The sequence below is a fragment of the Nuphar pumila genome, chromosome 10 (assembly GCF_984573655.1).
Source record: "Nuphar pumila chromosome 10, dmNupPumi1.hap1.1, whole genome shotgun sequence".
Classification (NCBI taxonomy): domain Eukaryota; kingdom Viridiplantae; phylum Streptophyta; class Magnoliopsida; order Nymphaeales; family Nymphaeaceae; genus Nuphar; species Nuphar pumila.
In genome coordinates this window covers 107443757-107465890 of record NC_143258.1, presented here as the reverse complement: position 1 = coordinate 107465890, position 22134 = coordinate 107443757, and positions in this window count along the sequence as shown.

Here is a 22134-nt window from a genome sequence, read left to right as displayed (position 1 = left end):
CGGGGGTGGAGGATAAAATTTTGAGGCGGGGCGGGGGTGGAAACCTTGTCCCCCGCCCCGCCCCGCCTCATCCCCGTTTGGATCGGGGATGAAACAGGGGTGGAGGATAAAATCCATCCCCACCGCGGAGGCGGGGCGGGGGTGGAGGATAAAATTTTGAGGCGGGGCGGGGGTGGAAACCTTGTCCCCCGCCCCGCCCCGCCCCACTGCCATCCCTATCCACAGTATAAAACTCCAAAGTGTTTCTGCCCATCAATGATAGTTTCTTGTTGGCTGACTTTGAATAAAGGCACACACTCCATGTATCAAACTTGCAACTATAGTGACCAAACATTTTTTTATTTAAATATCAACAGCTAAATTCTGATGATATTTAAAAAAAATATATGTAGGAAATGTATTTGGTACACTCGTTGGTAAGGAAAAGTATTTAAATATCAACATTTTTTTATATATCTTATAATTCTAGCTGATATTTATATTTTTATTGGTTGGGCAGTATCTCACTTTTGTTACATGTTTCTTTAGAAAAAGACGCCAATATTTTGTCAGTATGCTTATGAAATCCATCAACTTGAATGCCCTTTTAGCCAAATGGGTCATGAAGCCTCTTTGAGTGATGAAATATGCCAACATATATGCTAGAATCTGAAAAATCCTATCCTTTTTCAATGGTGGCCCAATCCAAAACAAACCAAAATAAGATCATTTTGAACCACCCAATCTTCAACGCATCAAAATCATCTAAATAGACCCATGATTAATATGCAAGAGATGCATTTTCTGACAATCTTGTTCTCACAACAATGAATTTACAATTTCCAATTTCCAATTTCTGACCTTATATATGCTTGAGAGAGAGAGAGTTTGGGTGTATCCTAGTAAGGCCATCAATGGGGATGGTGGATGGGCACTGGGTCAGGCTGAATCGAACCCATTAGGACCATGTAGGCCTGACTATAGATGGCCGTTCAACCTAACTGTTAGCCACACTAATATATGCCGCTAAACTGTTGGTAAAAGCCACTGTCTGTCAATGCCATAGCGTATAGGCCACTGTGCTCAGCATTAATATCTGATAATCTTTTGCCACTAAAGACGACAAATAACGGTGGTAATATTTTAATGCTGCTATTGATTGCTTACTTTTCAGACCCTATGTCAGTCATTCAAAAGTTAAGTTTTAGTGACAGTAGTCAGTTTTTGCTTGTAAAAATCATGATTGGTAGCGACAAATCCAGTAATGACACTCTACCAGGCCGATTTGCTAGCTTTTTTTGTTGCATTCAATGTAGAATTAACACTAAAATGAATACTGATAGTGCATTCTGCCACAAAAGAGGTTGAACACTTTCACCTATACCAGCAGTTCCTATTGCTGGTATCTTAAATAACTTTTTTTTTTAAAGTGGCACAACATCGAAACAAAATACCAATTCTGTAACGCCCCGAATTTTTAAAACAAAGCTAAGTTAAAATTTTCATGATTTTTTTTCTTTGCAGCGAAACTTAGAAAAGCTTTTAGCAGCGGAAACAGACGATAATGAGTCGTCAGTTTTAGAAAACTTCTGGCACATTACAGGTATGTGACCAAACAACTCATTGACCACCAAAGTGTTCCATTTTATCGAAAACCACAAGTTTATTACAACATTACTGCTTGAAAAAACAGTATAGGTTCAATAAAATGAAGCAAAACAACTTTGTCTAGAAAAACCCTTGAACTCGATGTCGCCTTGCTTCGCATATCGCAACGTAGGTTCGCCACCTGAAATCTCCATTAAACGAGATCAGAACCACTGATGTTCAGGTAAGCAAACAATCACACATCCATTCAACTCAAGTACATACGATGACCACTCAGGGTCACAGTTCGCAATAACGACGCTCAAACCTTCAAGACTTAGTGTATATCGGAAGAGTCTCCTCAGGGCTATGAGTTGAACATCCGCTCAAGTCTTCATGACCTAGCGCAAGCCTCTTCAGGGTTCTGATTTGAATAACCGCTCAAGTCTCCATGACTTAGCCTTGACCTCTTCTGGGTCGAATATTGTGCTCAAGTCTTCATACTTGACACATCTGTATCCCACACATCTAAGAACAACTCCTCAAGCTTCGCTTAGTCGTGCAGCTACAACAGGGGTCTTTGCCCAGTCGGTCCAATCGTATACTGATCATGACACCTTTACAAAGGTTATGCAGGACTGACTCAACAACGTTCATCCACTTATACATTCAAGCATCGCTGAACCTAAGCTAATGCTTTATTTCGATAATTAACCCATCTCTCTGAGCTTAAGGGAGGTATATCTAAGTACCAACACGACGATCTGAGGGTTGATTATTCTATGTATTTTTAGATACCCCAGAGGCCTGTTGACCTCATCCCTCTAGTAGGATGATACAATCATACCGGAAGAAGTCTCTACTAGGTATTCGAATGCATTCTGCTACTGCAGTAGTTGGGTTCAATCCTTAGAATTTAAGGATAATCACGACCTCCATACCTCGAAGTGACGGAGGCTATCATGAACTCTATCAGGTTCAAAGGTAATATAAGTCACTCAAGGCTGCACCATCACCGTCTTTCTCGGTGAGAAATTCTGAAGGGGTCTGCTGGTCTGACAAGCTAATTAATGCATGCCTATAGGGCAGCCGTTAAAGAGTGTGTACCTGACTCCGTTCAGTGTGCCCTTAACACGATCATCAACCGCGGGGTCTTTTCATTTTATTCATATGCATGCTTGACTCTTCTCTTGACATTACGACCATCATGAGCATCTCACCTCTTTTAGGTGGACAACGTACTCTAGCTCTGCGACCCTTACGAGTCTAGTTGTGTATCAGTTTCTCGATGAGCATGCATATGACACGATCATAATGAAACGGTTGCTCAGTGCATTTTTACGCAATAAGCCCAAACCTAGACAAGGTGCAACCTCTACTCTGGCTCAGCGACCCTTACGAGCAAGGTGCCCTTACAAGTATTTGGGAGATGAGTCATTCTGGCATCGTTCCAACAACGAACATCATTATGTCGTTCAATCGGTTTCGACAGCTCTTCTGCCAACCATTTTGCCAGAAACTCCTCTGCTCCAAAGGTAGGAGTGTGACGATCCTTTCTACATCGTAGAAAGTGTTCCATGGACTGGGTAGCACTCTGTCATATGACAGAGTATCTTGCTACGTTCTTTCTGAGCTATTTCTAGCTTTTTTCAGAAATTTCTGCAGCACTTCCTTTCTTTGATGGAGAAAGCATGTGTTTCTTTTATCTATTTCAGCGACATCTCCCCTTTTTGGCGGAAAATCGCTACGCTTAACTTAGGAAATGGATGTGCACCGTTGTGCGTACCTTGCATCCATCAAGGTCGTTTGGAACCTTGGACTATAGCCAGGTCACACGTAAATGACTTAGTATTTACGAAAAAAGTATTTTGCCGAAAAGCGAAGTCTTTCCAATAGGGGCTTCATTCGTCAAGCAGAATCTTGAACGAGAAGCGGTAAGGGAATTACATTGGCGATTTGCAGTTAATCTCCATTTGAACGCTCATTTATGCGCCATATATGTAATATAAGCAGAAGCATGTGCTTTTATATGACGGCGGCGTAAATAAAATGCATATACATATTGTTCAGGGTGTGTAACTGAACGAAATATTCTACATATATATTTGCAGAAAGTAGGAGCCTTGACGTCTTTCAACGAGACGACGTAATGTAAATGCATAATTAGAAGTGCATAATCGAAAATTATAGAAAGCAGGGAGCCTTGGCATCATACGACGCGACGACAAAGGTAAATTACAAAGCCTTGGCGATATATGATGCGATGGTAGTCACCAGACGATATACATAAAGTTTGGTATCCAACGAGAGTTACGAAGCGACGGGTGAACATCGAAGTGTCTCGAAGGGCTCAACCAAGAACTAGGATAAGATACCATTTTTAAGAACGCATATACTGCGTATTCAATATATATATCCGATGATAGTTACGAGGCGAGCGGTTGAACACCGAAGTGTTCCAAAGGGCTCAACCAATAACTAGGGTCAGATACTACTTCAGAAAGTATATGCTGTATACAAACAAGTAAATACATGAAAGAGATAGATCAACGAAGCGAGCTTACTTGTTGATTTGCGAAGAACGACTCTGAACTGCGTCTTCTACTTCAAACCTTCCTTTGATAGGTTAGATGAGGTCGACCTAGTTGAGAAAGAGGTAAAGCAGGTCAAGCTGCTCAACCCAAGGGGTTTGAACCAAACTGGGTTCGGTCCAAGTCAACTGGGTTCAACAGTTTCGAACTTAGCCTAAGTAGGTTGAGTCTGGTTCAGAAAACCAAACCAGAATCTGGGATAAAAAGGAACCTTGACTTTGACTTTAAACCAAACCAGGTTCAAGTCAAGTCAACTAGGTTTGAACCAGGTCAAGTGATTTCAGACCAGGTCAAGCAGGCTAGGTCCAGATCAGGTAGGCTCAAGCCAGGTCAGGCAGACTCAGACTAAGTGGGCTAGGTAGGAGAGATTTTAGGAAGGAGGAGAGAGAGAGAAGGCTAGAAAGGGGGGGACAATTTTTCTAAAGGGGGGTACACCTCTATTTATAGAAAATATTACTTGGCCCTCAAGTAATCCCCTTTACTACTATGCCCTTGGCTTCTTTTTAATTCCAAGAGGTTCATTGGTGTGGGCCCCACATGGAAATTCCATGGGATATTTTTGTGGGTCCCATCGGATATTTTCTGAGGAATATTTCTGTGGGTCCTGCAAAAATTTTGGGTTTTCGGCGATTTTTTTCTGAAAAATTCTGAGTACGTCATTCCCTTCATATTGACGTAACTAAGAAAGTTGGCTCGAGGAAATCTCTTGATTTCGTCTATGTAGGAAGTTATGACTTCCAGAGTGTTTGAGCATATATACGCAAAGTGATAAATATCATAAGCATAACTGACTCACAGGAATCGATTAGATTCACTTTACAGTGAAAATGATATTTTTCACTTGAAAATGCCTCAAGAATTTATTCAGAGTTTGAACTGAAAAATTGAGGGTCTTACAATATCTGAAACCAAATGGCGTTGAAACAATATGTTGCTAAGAAACGAACACATAATTATGTTATTAACAAAAATTATACTCAAGTTTATTAACAAAAAATACACTAAAGTTTAGTACATCATATTAATTTGTTTAAAAGCATTGATCTTTCAATAAGAATGGTTTGCTTTAGCACACTTTGTAGTCTCCATCCAACAACAACTATAGTTTAACATTTCTAGAACTCATACCAGCGTGTTTTTTATTCATCTTTGGAGTAACTTAACTTGCCCCCCCATGCCCACATCTTTGGAGTAACCTTTGAGATACCTCTCTATACTTATCAACAAGGATAATTTTCATCATAAGATAAGACATGAATAATGACGTGTGGCTGGGTCTAGGTTAAGGATTTGAGGGCTTAGGTAGGCTCGATTAGGTCTAGGGTTAGGTCAAAGTCAAAGTTAGGTGACATGGTTTTGTTTTTTCTTGACAGGTTCTGGTAAAAAATTCACTACAAATTTTGGTTCTTTTTCACCCCCAATCACTCATCCAAATGGCATCACAAAAAATCTTGAATTTTAGAAAAAGTTTTCATACACTTGGGACTAGCTCACGATAAAGTTTTAGGGCCAGAGGGTTTATATTATGGGAGATATGATTGGGTCAAGTTACAGGTTTTTCAGGGTTTTCTGCAGGCTGGACTGGGTTTAGTGCAAAGAGACCTGGTTTGAAAAATTAATATCTCAGAATTGAGATATGACAAAATTAAGATTTTTTAAGGGTTTAAACTAGATATATCCTAAGGAAGACTGGGTCAAAATTTCAGACCCAAAGGCTCTATGGTTTAGGTTCGGCAACTTTGCGAAGTCTGATGAAAAGCTAGTTACGTCATAAATCTGGTTTTAGGTAAAATTAGGTTTAGGAGTTTATAAACTTGGTTTGGGGTTAAGGCATGGTCTGGAACAACTTATTGAGGTCGGGTAGACTAGTTGAGGGTCTGATACAATCTTGGTTCAGCTAGGAAAGGTTAGGGTTATTAAGTGTCGTGATAATGGGTTGGATCAGTTTGGTTCTGATCCAGACCCAAATCATGTATTGCGTGATTGACATGTTTATTGGGGTATACTTGTAATATTGTTTTTGTTATAGGACTGTTATATCCATGAAAATCATTGTACCTTATGTATAAATGAGAAAAGATAGGTCACACATGTATTGAGAAAGACATAACCTATTCAGCCCCAACAACTCTGTGACTTCTTCTTCCTCTTGCAGATCATTTCTGGTGATATCTTTAGATCTAACATGGTATCAGAGCAAGGTTGGATATAAAGTTTTGGTATTGTCTCCAAAAGGTATGACCATAGAGATTAATATCTGATTCCAGTCAGGAAATATTCCCTTCTCTAAATCCGTTTTCTCGGTTCTTCTTCTCTTTCTTGAAATTTATTTTCTTTTATTCTCATATGAAATACGATTCTTAATCATTTCTCGGTATCTTGATCGTATTCGCATCTTAAATACGATTCTCTTAACATCTATTTTCTCGCATTCCATCGTATTTTTTAAAATTTGTTCTCTTGTATTTCTATCATATCTCTTAAAATCAGTTTTCTCGTATTTCATCTGAAATACAATTTCTAATCGTTTCTTGGTATTGAAATCATGATCATATTCATGTCCAAAATATGATTCTCTTAAAGTCTGTTTTCTCATATTCTCATATGAAATTCGATCCTTGATTCATCCAAAATACGATTCTTGTAGTAATTTGGTATAAATATTCATTTTCTTTAAGTTTATTAACGTCGATCAAACGCTACATATTGAAGTGATTTAATTTATACATATTGAAGTGATAACCTGCATAGTCACGTGATTTGATTTTTGTCTCTTAAAAAAAAGGACCGACTGACTACAGTTGCAGATCTGAATCCAGTTGTGATAGGTTAACTATCTTCTTGGACTAAATCTAAACAATCATATTAAGCCAACGTTTGATCAACCACTTACTTGCTTTTCTTCTTCGCCTTTCTTCTTTGAGTATTTTTATTTTATATTTTCTTACTTTGTGACCATAGACTCTTCTTCAACTCAATCCGGACTGTCATCAAACTTCCTTAGTCAGCTTGTTTCTAAAAAAATGATTAATTCAAATTTCCTAACTTGGAAAGGACAAATAGTTCATTTTATTAGGAACCAAGATCTCTTTGGTCATCTGAATGGATCAATTCCAGCCCCACCAGAATTTATTGCAAAGGAGGAAACAAACGCACAAGGGGCTGCATCTTCCAAGATTATTCAAAATTCAGAATATGTTTCTTGGATGAAGAAAGATCAAGCACTGATTGCCTACATTACTTCTACCTTATCACATGATGTGTTGATTGTCATTCCTGTAGTTAAAAGCTTAAGACTAAGTAATAATGATTGTCTAAAAGATGAATAAGAGATATTAGATATTTTTTTATGCTCAGGCAATTAAAAGTCTGATTTATTATATGCTTTGCACTAGACTTGATCTAAGTTTTGTTGTGAGTCTAGTAACTAGATACCAAAGTAATTTTGAACTCCCTCATTAAAAAGCAGTAAAAAGAATATTTTAGTATCTAAAAGAAACTAAGGAACTTAAATTATGCTATTAAGAAGATAGGCTAAGGCTTATGGGTTATTCTAATTCAAATTTTGTTGGTGATAGAGATAAAGCAAAATTCACCTCTAGTTATGTATTTATTTTAAGAGGTGGTGCAATTTCATGGTCATGCAAGAAGCAAGGGTGTGTGATATAATTTACTCAGGAAGCTAAATATATAGCTTAGAACATGGCAATCACTTTCGGTGTTTGGATAAATTACTTTTTAAATGATTTGAAATTAGATATTTCAAGAGATCTAATTCAAATTTATTGTGATAAAAAAATTAGTATACATTTAATTCATACAAGAGCATATAGCTCTCATAGTAAGCATATTGAAGTCAAATATCAATATATACATGATTTTCTTATGAAAAAATAAATATAATTGAGTATGCTCCTTCAAGTGACATGGTGACAGATTCATTAAACAAGACAGACACTTAGGAAGTTTTCACTAGATAAGTGAGATGGGACTCAAGTATATCTAAGTGGTGAGTATATAAGTTCATGGAGAATGTGTGAAGAAAGTAGTACTAAAAAATATATATGCCAATGCATAACTCTTGGCAATACAAGTTATACCTTATGATTAATTGGGAGATGTAAGAAAATATGATCATAAGACAACTTTTGAAATGGGATTCCAACGATTGTGTGCTGTCATGTTATTGGCCAACATACCTATAACAGTTAATTACCAAAACATTAGTAAAACATAGATAAATAACGTATATGAAAATACACGTTACAAAATCTGCTCAATGGGTGCAACCCTTGGGGTGAAGGAACATTTCTCCATTGAACATGACCCTAATCTAATCCCTTTTCAGTGTGATAAAATGGCCTTTGAGGTCGGATTCAGGAGCATCAGGAGCAGTGCAAACTGTGAATAGTGTTAACAAGTATTGCACAAGATATATATACAGTGTTATACTTGTGATACAATGATATACAAAAATCTAAAAGGTTGAGAAGCTGCTATTTAAAGCCTACTGTTCCTGCATACGCCCAAAACCCTGGGTTTGCGTATTTGCATCCTCGCATATTATTGCTTCCGCACTTACATGGGCATCCTCCTACCGTTAGGAGGAACCAACTAAAGCATTCCACAGGTAAACATGCTTCTTTACGCCCCCATTTTTATCTAAGAGTCCGAAACAAAAAAAGTTGATAAAGAAAAAAAGAAATGATGGTTTACTGGTTGACAAAGCATCAACCAAAATTACAAAAGCAACTGAAATTTGTTGCGAAGTGTGATTTTTTTTAGCAAAGCTTCACCCGGTCAGCATGAACTTCAAGATCCCAAAGTTGGTTCAGGTTTCGTCAAATCCAGATCTCCAAGGAAATATGAGCAAATGTGATGGATCTGGTTTAGAGTCTCGACATATGAATCCAGAAAAGAATTGGATTGAGTTGCATTAGAAACCTACCTACTACAGTCAAACTCTATGCAATAAGGCAAATATTAGCTAATTCAAAATGGCCCTAGTGAAGCCAGTGGCCGCTCGTTCAACAGCTCCATGTGGTTATGTGTGATTTTGATAATTAGGCTCATGTAGAATGCAAATCCATCCTGTTCAGATCTTTTTTTTTTTTGCGTAGGTAGAACCATAGTGACAAACGTTTTTATTGGCAAAATCTCTTTTTTCAAAAACTCGTGAGAAATTAATTTTTTTTCATAAATCTCACATTTTTTTGGCGGCAATAAATAAATAAATTGTTTTATAAGAAAATATTAATAAAATTTATTTAAAAATAAAAAAAAACACAAAATTTTCACGATAAATAGCTGTTAAAAACATAAATATCGCATTTAAATCGCGGTATTTATGTTTTTTCAAAAATCTCATGATATTTTGAAAATCTCGGGAGAAATTGCTTTTTTAAACATTCAGGCAATTTCTCGCGATATTATTGCGAGATTTTCATAGATCTCGCGATATCTATCACTATGGGTAGAACTAGGGCTGGGCTGGATCTTTTGGGGATGGGGTTATGGTCCAAATCGGAAATAGGTTGTGCTTTCTTGGTATGCTTTAGGATATAAGGAAAATATAGGCTACACTCCTGAGTTCTGAATGCCTGATGAAGGAGAGCGACCTGAGTTCATTGGATCATTTTGGATCCATCTATTTTTAGTTTGTATTTTTCTTTATTTGGATCTTTGTAATGGATAACGAATCATTGTGTCTGATCCACATCTGTAGATAAGCTTGATATGTTTAGATTCTTTAGAAATTATCGAAATAGGTAGAAATGATCGAACCTGGGCCTTCAGCTTGGCACAGGACTCCGCTTACCACATGGGATACCACCTCGGTGGTTACCTTTTGCATTGGATTGGTGAGAGCAAAATTGGTTGTTTTGGATGGCTCTCTGAGAATGCTAGATGAGTTATTTGCTGGACTGATTGTATTTTCCCGCGTACTTTTTCATTGTAACAGTAACAGGAAATTGGTGACTTCTCGTCACCTATCCTACTTCCCTTATAGTATCTTCAATAAATTATACTTTCTGTAAAAAAAAAAAAAAACCTTGTTGCTAGGGGTGTCAACGGGTCGGGTTTACCTAGACCAAACCCTATATATGGGGTTCGGGTATGACGATAAAAAAGAAGACCCAATTAAAACTTGGGTCCAGACCTGAAGGTCCGATTAATACATGGATCCGGGTATAGTTTGTAAAATTTTATACCAAACCCAGGCCCGACCCGAGTTCCGATTAAGACCCTCAAATTTTTAATGTAAAAATGATAAAAAATATTATTTTACAGGGTTTGATTCATGTAGTTCTTATTAGGTCCGAGTATGGTTTTTCTTATACTAGACCCGATTAGACTCGGGTCTAGACCTGAAACCATACTGGAAAATTGGGTCCAAGCCAAATTCCACCTGGGTCTGAACCAGCATTGAGGCGTAGCGAGGTGCTTCACCAAAATCTGAGGCGAGGCATAAGTTTCGAAGCGTAAAGCGTAAGCCTCAAATTTTTTTTTTTAAAAATTAAAAAAGATTATAAAAAATATCTAAAATTATAAATAAATAAAAATTGCTTTATTGATGAAACAACAACCAACAAGAAATAAAAAAATCTCAAATAAATACTGAAAAAATATGAGATTAACATGTAAAAGTAACATTAATGCAGCAACTTGATCTACGTAAGTATCTAAAAAATAAAATATGCGCATTCATTCAATAAAAAATTAACAACGAAATGCATATTAGCATTAACAACATCATATCGACATAATTAAAAAATGCATGTTAGCATTAACAACTAATCAATTCAATGGATTCAACATATGTTTTGATTTTTTTTTCTTCCTCAACCGACTGTAGCAAGTTGTGCACGGCTTGCCAAATCAATTCAATGACTGACAACTTATAAATCTTTTTTTCTGTCACCACAATAACGTGCTCAACTGACTACTAAAAGAGATAAAACCATTAAGAATTGATTTAGGATGATGACCAGCCGGAAGACCCACTAAGTTTTTTTTTGTTATGAGAAGCACCCTTGACAAAATGGTCTGAACCAAAGGTCCGCTGTAGTAAATCAAAAGAAAATCCCAATTTAAGTAATTTAAGCTAATAAACTAGAATAAATCAAACAAAAAATAATTAATGTTAAAAACCTAAGAGGATTCTTGAAGCTTCAGTAACAAAGTCTCATAATCAACACTCAAAAGAAGTAGGGCACTTATCCCACACCTTAAAGAAACCTAAAAAGATGACCAGAAAATCACAATCTATATAGGAGATTTCGAACAGAGGGTTGCAGTCCATTCATCCTTTGCAAATCAAAAGATGGAAAGATAAGTCGAAGAAAAAATAGAAAATACAAACCGAGAACAAGAATGGGGAAAAAGCGAAACTTACCCAAAATGTACAAACTGTGTGTTTCAAATGAACGAACTTGTCTCCTCCTTTCTCTCTGACAACAAACCCTAATACACCCAAACACATTTGTGGCCCCCGAACTCATCTACTCCTAACTCGTCTCGTCGGTTCTCTGTTTTTTAGAAAACAACAGGCCCCCATCTGCGTGTTTCTCAAAAAATATAACATTAGGGTCAGGGGGGACTGTTATTTAAAACCTAATTTTTGGTTAAATGAGGGCTTTGACCCTCATTTGATAAAAAATCTAAGGCGTATACGCCTCACCTTGAGGCATGCGCCTCACCTTGAGGCATGCGCCTCAAGGCGTATGAGGCGCACGCCTTGGGGCATTTGCGCTTTATACCTGCGCCTCAAGGCACAAAGGCCCTCACCTTGAGGCGAGGTGCGCTTTTTGTGCCTTGAGGCACGCTTTTAATAACACTGCTAATGACCTTTACCAAATCATATGCAATATCTATCATGGTTGAAAAGACCTTCCTTTCACATTGTGAAAAGAAGTATGCAATTACAGAGAAAACCTTCCAATTACAAAGAAAACAACACGAGGAACACTCACTTTTTAAAGAATGGCTTTTGTTGCTGAGGTCTTTCAGATTCAAAATACTCAAACAGCAGCTCTTAACCATGAGAACAAGTTGCATAGAACATGTTTCCAGATGAAACATTGTGTCCTTCAAAAATGCTATATGTGTTAGAAAAGTTTTAAAATTAAAATCTTGGTGATTTTGTTTACTACCAAAAATGCCTTGAAAAAGTTTAATCCCATATCTAAGAGAGAAAAGTTTTCCAAGAGGTTTAAATAGAGAGTTTGTTATCTATTCTTTACTTTGGTAAGTCTTCAGTCTTTAGGTGGTTTGCGGACATTGTTGTGCATCGTGCAACAACGGACGTGTCGTTCGTGCACACACGCGCGCATGTGTGCGCAAGGGCGCTTGAGGCGCAATGTGGCATTTTGATGGCGCACTTTGCACTTCGCACGCTCGCAGCGGTGCAAGGTGCATATGAGGAGTAAATGTTCGTTTTGATTTTTCAGTTTTGAGATATCTGGCCGTTTGAAAGGTTTTAATAGCATTTATATTGAGTTTATGGTGCTTTGTAGCTGTTGGACGGTTTTGAAGGCCTTTGATTATCAGTCAAAGGTGGGTGACCGTTCAAGGACTTTTTCATCTTATTTTCAAACCGTCAGAATTATGGCCATTAATCTCTTTTATCTCAAAATGTTTTGGCATGGCTAGTCTATAAATCTCTTCCTTTTTCGTTTTTTGGATCATCAGAATTTCTGACTCTCCAGTTTTCTCCTTTCTTTCTTCGCAGTTTGGCTTGCAGAGTTCATGTGTGAGAGAGGTCATCTGTTCTTGCGAAGCAGTGACTCTCTTGAGGTTCAAGCCTAGTTGTACCCTGGGAACTTAGTCGTAACAAAATCCTTTTTCACATCTTCAGAATTCCCGGAGTGGGGTGATTGAAGTTCTAAAGATAGCGATCTTAAGAACGTGCCTCTAGGCTTGAGATCTCTTTTCTGAAATCCATTTTATCACAAGGTTGGAATAACATAATGTGGATGAGTTAGACACACATGGAAATCTTGTATGCAGCAATGCATCACCATCATCAGCCATGAGAAAAAAAATTGGATGTAGCATGCGTTCACTCAATAAATAAAAAGGTATGGATTAAAATGTTATAACAGTAATAGAGCATCAATAGTATGAGATATAATAGTAAACACAATGATAGAAACACAGATTCCATGAAAAAGTATGCCACATAAGCAATCATATTCGGAAATGTGACATACATAAATGATATATGTGAATTAGTTGTTAATGCTAACATGCATTTTTTAATTATGTCCATATGATGTTGTTAATGCTAATATGCATTTCGTTGTTAATTTTTTATTGAATGAATGCACATATTTTATTTCTTAGTTACTTATGTAGATCAAGTTGTTGCACTAATGTTACTTTTACATGTTAATCTCATATTTTTTTAGTATTTATTTGAGATTTTTTATTTCTTGTTGGTTGTTGTTTCATCAATAAAGCATTTTTTATTTATTTATAATTTTAGTTATTTTTTATAATCTTTTTTAAGTTTTAAATTATTTTTTTTTAGGCTTACGCTTTATGCCTCGAGGCTTACACCTCGTCTCAGATTTTGGTGAAGCACCTCGCTACGCCTCAACGCTTTTCACAACACTGATGTAAGTGAAAAATATAAGGGAAAAAATATTAGAGAAAAAACCAGAAAACAATTAATTTATAATAAATTATAAGTGGAAATTATCAAAACTATATTGTCAAGCATAGAATCTGAAAAAGCTAACAAGGACCTGGCAGCTGTATTGAAGAAAAATTGTTCACTTATGACATTAACTATCGCACATTAGCTAATTGGTTTATGAAGGTCATTTAATACAGCAACACTATAACCCTCTCCTTGTGTGTACGGAGAATGTCTTAGATATGCATTTCTATATTTTTATTCTTCTAATGAGAATGATGTTGAAGACCAGCAGCATTGCAGCAACCATGTGAATTTTTGTTACTTGAAGTATACAGGGCCCCTGATAGGAGGATCTGATCATTGAACTTTTGTAAAACCCTTTCAATGAAATTGAGAATGGATGAAATCCACAACTTTTTATTAGCTACAATATTTCAGTTCAAAAGGATTTTTGTTTTACAAGGTCTATAACATAGACCCTGAAGTCATTGAAGCCATAACAATCACAACTATCATATTTAGGTGTGTTTTATTCTTATTTCCTATTCTATGCATACATATTCATGCACATGAATACCTTGACTATTTGAGCTGCAGCAGTCATGATTGTCCTCCCAGTTGCAGTACTTCCAGTGAAGGCAATCTTACATGCAACCATGAGAAAATAAGTACAGTATTGAGATATGGGAAATGAAATTAATTTTGATTCTTCAGAAAGGTAGCCCTAAATCAATGAAAGTAGGGGCAGTGGGACACTGAAACATAGAATGTTAAATGCTAAACCTTTTCTACTTGAGGATGAGATGCCAATGGAGCACCAGCTTCTGGGCCAGTCACAATGTTTAAAACACCAGGGGGAAGCCCAACTTCTCTGCATATATCAGCCAACTCCAAACAAGTCCGGCACTGATGTAATATAAGAAGACAGAAGCTATATCTAGTCATTGAAGTCACACAAACAAAACATTTTCTGTGCATTTAATAGAGATAAAGCCAATGAAATAAGAAACCTAAAAGTCCAAATATAAGAGAGACGCGGGAACCTTCTTTTTAATTAAAACAAAACATTTTACTGGCGCGATATTTTTCGCGTCAGTAAAGATTTTAAATCTTTACTGACAGTTACATATTTAGCGCCCGAAACGATGTTTACACTACTGGCAAACGCACTTCTTTACTGGCGCGCGTGTAATAACATTGCACAAGAGACACGCCAGTAAAAAAGTAATTTCTTATAGTGTCAAGGTTTGTTTTTTTATCAAGTCTAAAGATGGACATGAACCTGATTCAATTTAATTCAAGTATTCAGTTTGTTTTAATTCAACAATCAACAAACCTTAATCACATTGGAATTTCTATGGTCTTGCCCGAAAGATATGTTTGAATATATCCAAGTATAAATTGGGATAGTGATACAACAAATCTATTCCTTCATTGAGTTGAATATCATCCTTTATTTGGATCATATATTAACAAGCTCTAAATACTTGGTAATTGAAATACTGCAAAAATTAGTATGGTATAGTATACCAAACATTTAGCCATGAGAAAAAACATTAGGGGTTTAGATCTATTCCAGTGATCTAGTGATGGGAATAATTGGTAGGGGTTTGGGTTCGTTAAAGTTTTAGTTTCATATGAGGCGAGTTGGGTAGAACCAAAGTTTGATTTCAGGACCTTCAGGTATAAATTGCATAAAACCATTTGAGCCTAGCATATAAAAACAGGTTGAATGCAAACTAATCGGAGTCTATACTTTTCTATTTTCCAGAACCAGACCTGTTTTTACAATAGTTCGATTTCAGACCTATGCATGCGTCAATTAAGATCAAGCTGAACTGGGTCTATGTGGTATTCAATATACTCGAATGCTATCAGAATCGTATCGGACCAAGAATCAATTTTCAAAATGATTAAGCCAAATTTTAATTAGCAGATGATAAATATCATTAAATATTAAAATAATATTAAAATTTTAAATAAATATTTTAAACTTTTTTAAAAAATACTTAAAAAATAAACCGAAACATCTATTTTTTGTCGATTTTGGGCCGATACTATGCAAAGCGGCCGATTCGCAACGATAGTGGCAACAATGGCCACAACGTAGAGCGTAGAGTGGTGGGGATAAGTGTCAGCACACCATATTGGACCCGACAAACCCTAATTATGGAAGGAGTAGTAACCAATGTCCGCACTTGTGGAGGGGTGACAACCAATTTTCCGATAACGGTTGGGTTACATCAAGGATCTGCTTTAAGTCCTTTACTATTTGCGATAGTGATGGATGAGCTTACGAGATCAATTCAAGAAAATGTACCGTGGTGTATGTTGTTTGTTGATGATATTGTTTTGATTGATGAGTCTAGAGCTGGGGTTAATGCTAAGTTAGAATTCTTGGACAAGCCACCCTTGAACCACTCTCATTCCTTGTTTAGGACTAAAGCTACCTCAATTGTGTAGCTGAATATAGTAGGACAGTTAGTCATTATACAAACCTGCAACATATCCTTGAGTCATCACACGTACTTTGATGCCCTTGCCTTATCATCAGCAAATAGGTCAGGGCAGTAATATTTGAGACTTCAAAACTTGGTGGTATAGTTCACCAGACTCATGTTTTACTAAGGCAACTCGAAGAACTCCTATTGCATCATCTATAGCAAACAAGAGAAAGTAAGCCTCTAAGAAAGCTTTTCAGAAAGTCTTCTAAGATATGGATTCCACCTAGACAAACTTAACTTTTTGAACTCTGTCCCACCACTTCTTGGCATCACATTTCAGAAGGTAAGTGCCAAAAATAGTTTGTATATCTTTTAGCATGGGTAGGATGTGAAAACACACTCTATCTCCTCGACCCAACTCTCAGCGGATTCAAGGTCACTATTTCCAAAAAAAGTTGGCGGATCCAACTTCAGAAACTTCTCATATGTTGCTACACCAGGGTTAGGGGTCGCAATTGATATGGCCTGAGCAGTCTGTGACTGAATATGGTTAGATATTGTCTCGGTCAGACTATTGAGGGCATTTGTCAGGAAGTCTCTATGTTCCTGCTAGTTTTTAAGAGTGTTTGCTCAGGCATGAGTATACATCTAAAAATTAATTCAAACCAAATTTGTTATTAAACTATGCCCATAAATCAAACCTATCCCTTAGGCTCGATCACGATAACGAAACATAATCATGCCAACCATATAAATTTAATCATCTTACATTAATTAACTATAATAGTTCACAATGCATAATGACAATTTTCATAATTGCAAGAAAAGTAATGAAACAAAATTTGCAAAATATTTCTTACTAGTGATGCAGAGACTACTTTTGGAGTGCGAGTTTATGATTTATGGTATTGATTCTGACTAGCTCTAATACCAACTCTGTAACGACCCCAATCTGACCCTAAAAAATTTTATGATTTTTTTAAATGAATAAATGATTTTAAAATAATACAAAAAGATATCCCAAGGACCCGTGGCACATTACAGATTTAATATACACAACCCAACATACATTCCAAACTTAAAATAAATCAAACCATGAATTGACTTTAATTAAAAAGTCCTTATTTAGAGTTCAACAAGTTCTCCAAAATAAAACCCCACAAAACACTCAGAATTTGGGCTACCAAAAGCATAATCCTTTATCCTTTCAGCTAGTTGGCCCCTCTATCATTGTGCCTCAGTACCTGAAAAAGGTTTTTTAAAAAAAAGTAAGAACTGAAGTTCTCGTATGAGACCCTCTCAAAATTCAACAATAAGGAAATTAACATAAATAAAATCAAACATAATTTTAAGAGGGCTTTACAAATATCACATATTCAAGACAAGCTTGCAATATAGGCGATTCATAAAAACAACCAACAAACTCATGCTAAATTAAACATTTAGGGTTAAATAAACCAATGCAACATGTATGAATGTTTTTTTTAACTTTAATTATCAGCATCACTTTTGAATGCATGCCCTTTCTTAATGCAAACAATTTAATCTCTCACTTGTATAATACCCGTGGATACTCAAAACAGGCCAAATTTTTGAGGTCCAAGGTAGTTCTCAGTGCTATCTTATCACACAATTTGTATTTTATTAACTGAGTCCTACACATACCCCTTAATCGACATTAGAAATCAATACCTTCAATTAAAATATTAGGAATCAACACCTAATGCCAGGACAATAAGAAAATCAATATCTATTAATACAACTTTCTTGGTATACCAATAACTGTAGCTGAGTTTAACAACACCACCTCAAGACATAATGGTTGGAGTTTCCTACAACCATGACTGGGAACATGAACTACACATCGGGTTCTTGGAGAAAATAATGCACACGACGTTTAGTATCCTCACAATCTCTAATGACTGCCATCCAAGGTTTTTACCCTTTTAAAGGATCACCAAGGAAGAAAAATTATTAACCACGTTGTTTACTGCTTGATCTCTTTTATCATTTTTAATCAATTAAGAGTTCTTTATACTAGAACAATTATGTAAATCAATATGCACACTTTTGAGCCTTTACCCTATCAATCTCCATATTGTAATTAGATCAAGAGCATTATAAAACAATTTAGCAATGCATTTAAAACTTGTTATTTCAAGAGCAACACTTGCACTTGGCCTCTGAAGGCCTATCAATGATTCACACATAACCACCACACAATTTGATGAAATTGAAATGGCATTGCATATTTTGGTAAACAACAATCACACATAGATATACAAGTTTGTGTTCACGGTACAACATCAATGCATATTCATAACACATGAATGAATGCATATTATTACAAACAATTCAAATTTATCATATTATTTAAAAATCTAATTTTTTCTAACCGACCAAATTTAGCACCTATAGATTTCAAATTTGGCTAAATATTCAAACAGAGCAACATTGAACACTTTTGAATGGAAATCAAATTTTGGACAACATAAGAAAATTTCATATTTTCAAACCAATTTCTAAATCTGATTTTTAATACATTTAACAAATCATATTTAAAAAATAAATGAATGTAAAACCTGATCCCTGCCAATTGAAATAGGGTTCACCCAATTGATTCAATAGTGCCTAATAAAAAACAAGTTTATCACACACACACATGCACATGCACACACACGCACACATGCACATGCATAATGCACACACACACGTACATGCACATGCATAATGCACGCGCACACACACACAGGCATGCACAAGCACAAGCACACACACACATGCACACACACACACACATATTATGGTGTGTTATCAGAACTAGGGGACCATTCAAGTTTTCACTTTTGCATTGAAAAATCAAGTGTAAAATCAGTTACATAACATCGATCATAAACTGTTTACACATTCAGTTTTGTTCTTTTTTTTAATACTAGGCCTTGATGTAGGCATCATTGTCCTACCAGTCAATAAATCAAAATATGACAACAAAACAAAATTTGTATAAAAAATTCAGATCCAACATAAACCAAGAAATATTTATATTTGTTCTTGTTAGCTATAAAATTTTCAAAGTAATATACATATCATAGTTTCAAATCAATGAAAAATGCATATTAAAGATGGACCAAATAAATTGAACTCAACATAAACAGATTCTGATTAGAGCCCAACATGAAACCTAGTTCAAGAACAGATACACAGACCCATATATGTGTATATCCAGTTTACAATCCTAAACAAAATTGATCTCGACAAAAAAAAACTAGATCTTTCAAGTTCATAAAAACTCAAATTGAGAAACTGTTACCCAAATCAATAAGGACAGTCATGGGGTTAAAAGAATCAAACACCTTAAATTTGTACACAGATTCACAATTTCAACGCTATCCTTAAACCCATGCCAATTTGATTTAAACCAAGTCCCTTACCTATTGAATCCCAAGAGGAAAAGACTCGTACCTTGGTGAGCTATTGTGGATTGAACCATGAATAAAGAAGAAGGTGATGGCGCTGTGGAAGAAAGAACGCTGCAACCTTCCCCACACTCAATACAACCCTCTCCCTTTCTTTCTCTCTCTGCACCCTCTCTTCTCCCCTTTCACGATTTTAGCCCTCTGCATCTTTCTCTTAAAGTCAATATTGGGAGAGAGCGCTCTCACCAATTTTATAAAAATAAGAGGACTCCTCTTCTAAAGGGGATGTCTCTATCAAATCTGGAAAGTCTTTTATTTTCTTATGGAAATAAGGAAATAAAAGTCTTTTTTAAACAAATTCTTAATTAAATATTCATAATACACACACATACCTTCTAAGTAAATCAGTTAGATGTTCATGATACACATCAATCATAATACATATGAGTGATATATTCAAACGAGAGAGTCATAATGCAATCATTTGTAATAAAACTATGTAAGAATGATGTATCATTCACCTAATAAGTCAACATAGTCATTTGTAACCATGATGTGTCATTTACTTATACGCTAACATAAGCATCACAATCATAACCTCATATAAAGATCTAAAATTAATAAGGATCAAATTTTCACATCTAAGTTTAGCATATAATCATGCTACAACAGAAAGGCCAAATCTATATAATCATAATTGATGATCTCAGACAATTCAGAAGATCATCACAATTCATCATAACATTTTATTTAATCATATAAATATTTACAAGATCCACGATAAATCGCCTAATATGGAAAATGTACAACCTCACAAGGAATTACCATCCTAGACGGATGGTCTGCTTGGTCCTGGACAATATATTTCCTCATAGGAATATACCGTCTTCGCGGGTTTCCCACTCTTGGACAATGCAGTTTCTCACAGAGACTTACCATCTAGCCGAATTACCTGATTTGATCATGCATACCCTCACAAAAAATCTTTTGAGAGCAGTTTCTCAATGTGTACCATATTCAGTGAAAACTATTGTGATATATACATCAATACAATTGACCACTCTTAGGGTCTGTAGCCACCAACACGAATACAAGCGTGTATACAATCAAAACACATCGCATCATACATAACTTCATATGACATTTAAATTATAAAATCACACATTTAACCAATAAGGTTCCATGAACCATAATTCATAATTGAACTTAAACATTTATTGCATGCATTCAAAATTTCACATCACGTGGCATTTAAATCATATCATACATAAGTATATTATCCTACACATCATATTATCGTTACAAGGAACATTGCATTTCATAAATTGAACCTCAAAACATGCGTAAACAAAATATGAGTTATATGCATACATACGTGAACATGCACATTTCATAATACAAATTAACTAAACCTCAACATATGTAACTTGTACGAAGTTCAAGTTATGTATGCATGATTCAAGTCATATATACATTTTTCACCACATAAATCAATATATCACCATACATATAATTACATAAGAGAGGTATGTCAAAATTTCATTGATCATCCCACCATACATCATATGCACATGTTTCTCAAGCAAACAAGACATATAAGTTCAAAACAATTTATAACATTCGCATGCATTTTTCTATACAAGAATAAATGATTCTATCATATGACAAGATAATATATATAACATTCATAGTATGCACCGAACATAACTTACACGTATCCATAGTAATTATATGTGTACCATATATCAAATTTATACAAACACACAAAACAATATAGTATGTGCAATTCAAAGTATGATGGTACACATTGCTACATATTATACATTCATAAGTGCACGAGCATTCAAACCCACACACAGGTGTGTCTACAACAAACACACTCTATATTTCGCTAATAACAATCATGACACGCATGATCTCCGAACTATAATCACAAGAGTCCTAAATATCCATAAATAAGCAAAGTGTATGAGCATGAAGAAGTTGCATACAATAAAAATAAATTATCATGAGATGCATTTGCATCACATATACTCACCATGATCATTTACCCGATTTGCATTTTGCATTGCATTAAATTTAATGCACATTGGCTTATAGTCGTTTCGATAATTAGAATAAGTATCATCTTTTTTTTTCGTATTTCCTGCACTCAAATTAGTTAAACATATAAGAAACCATAACATTTCAGAATATTCACAACTAAGTGTGTGTGGGAACGTAATGAGGTTGAAACAAAAATATAAGCAGTGTTTATACATAATAACCTTAGATATCCACAACTATGTGGTGTGTGTGTGCATAACTTGTATTTATAATTCAGTTAATTATTTGGCACCACACATTATGCTTACAAGATTAATGCATAAACATGCTCTCTATAAGTTCAGTTAAGGTATCTTATCTTAATAATGTGAAGAATGACAAATCAAAATCCAAAAGATTGAGAAATTTTAGAATCCACAAAGATCTCC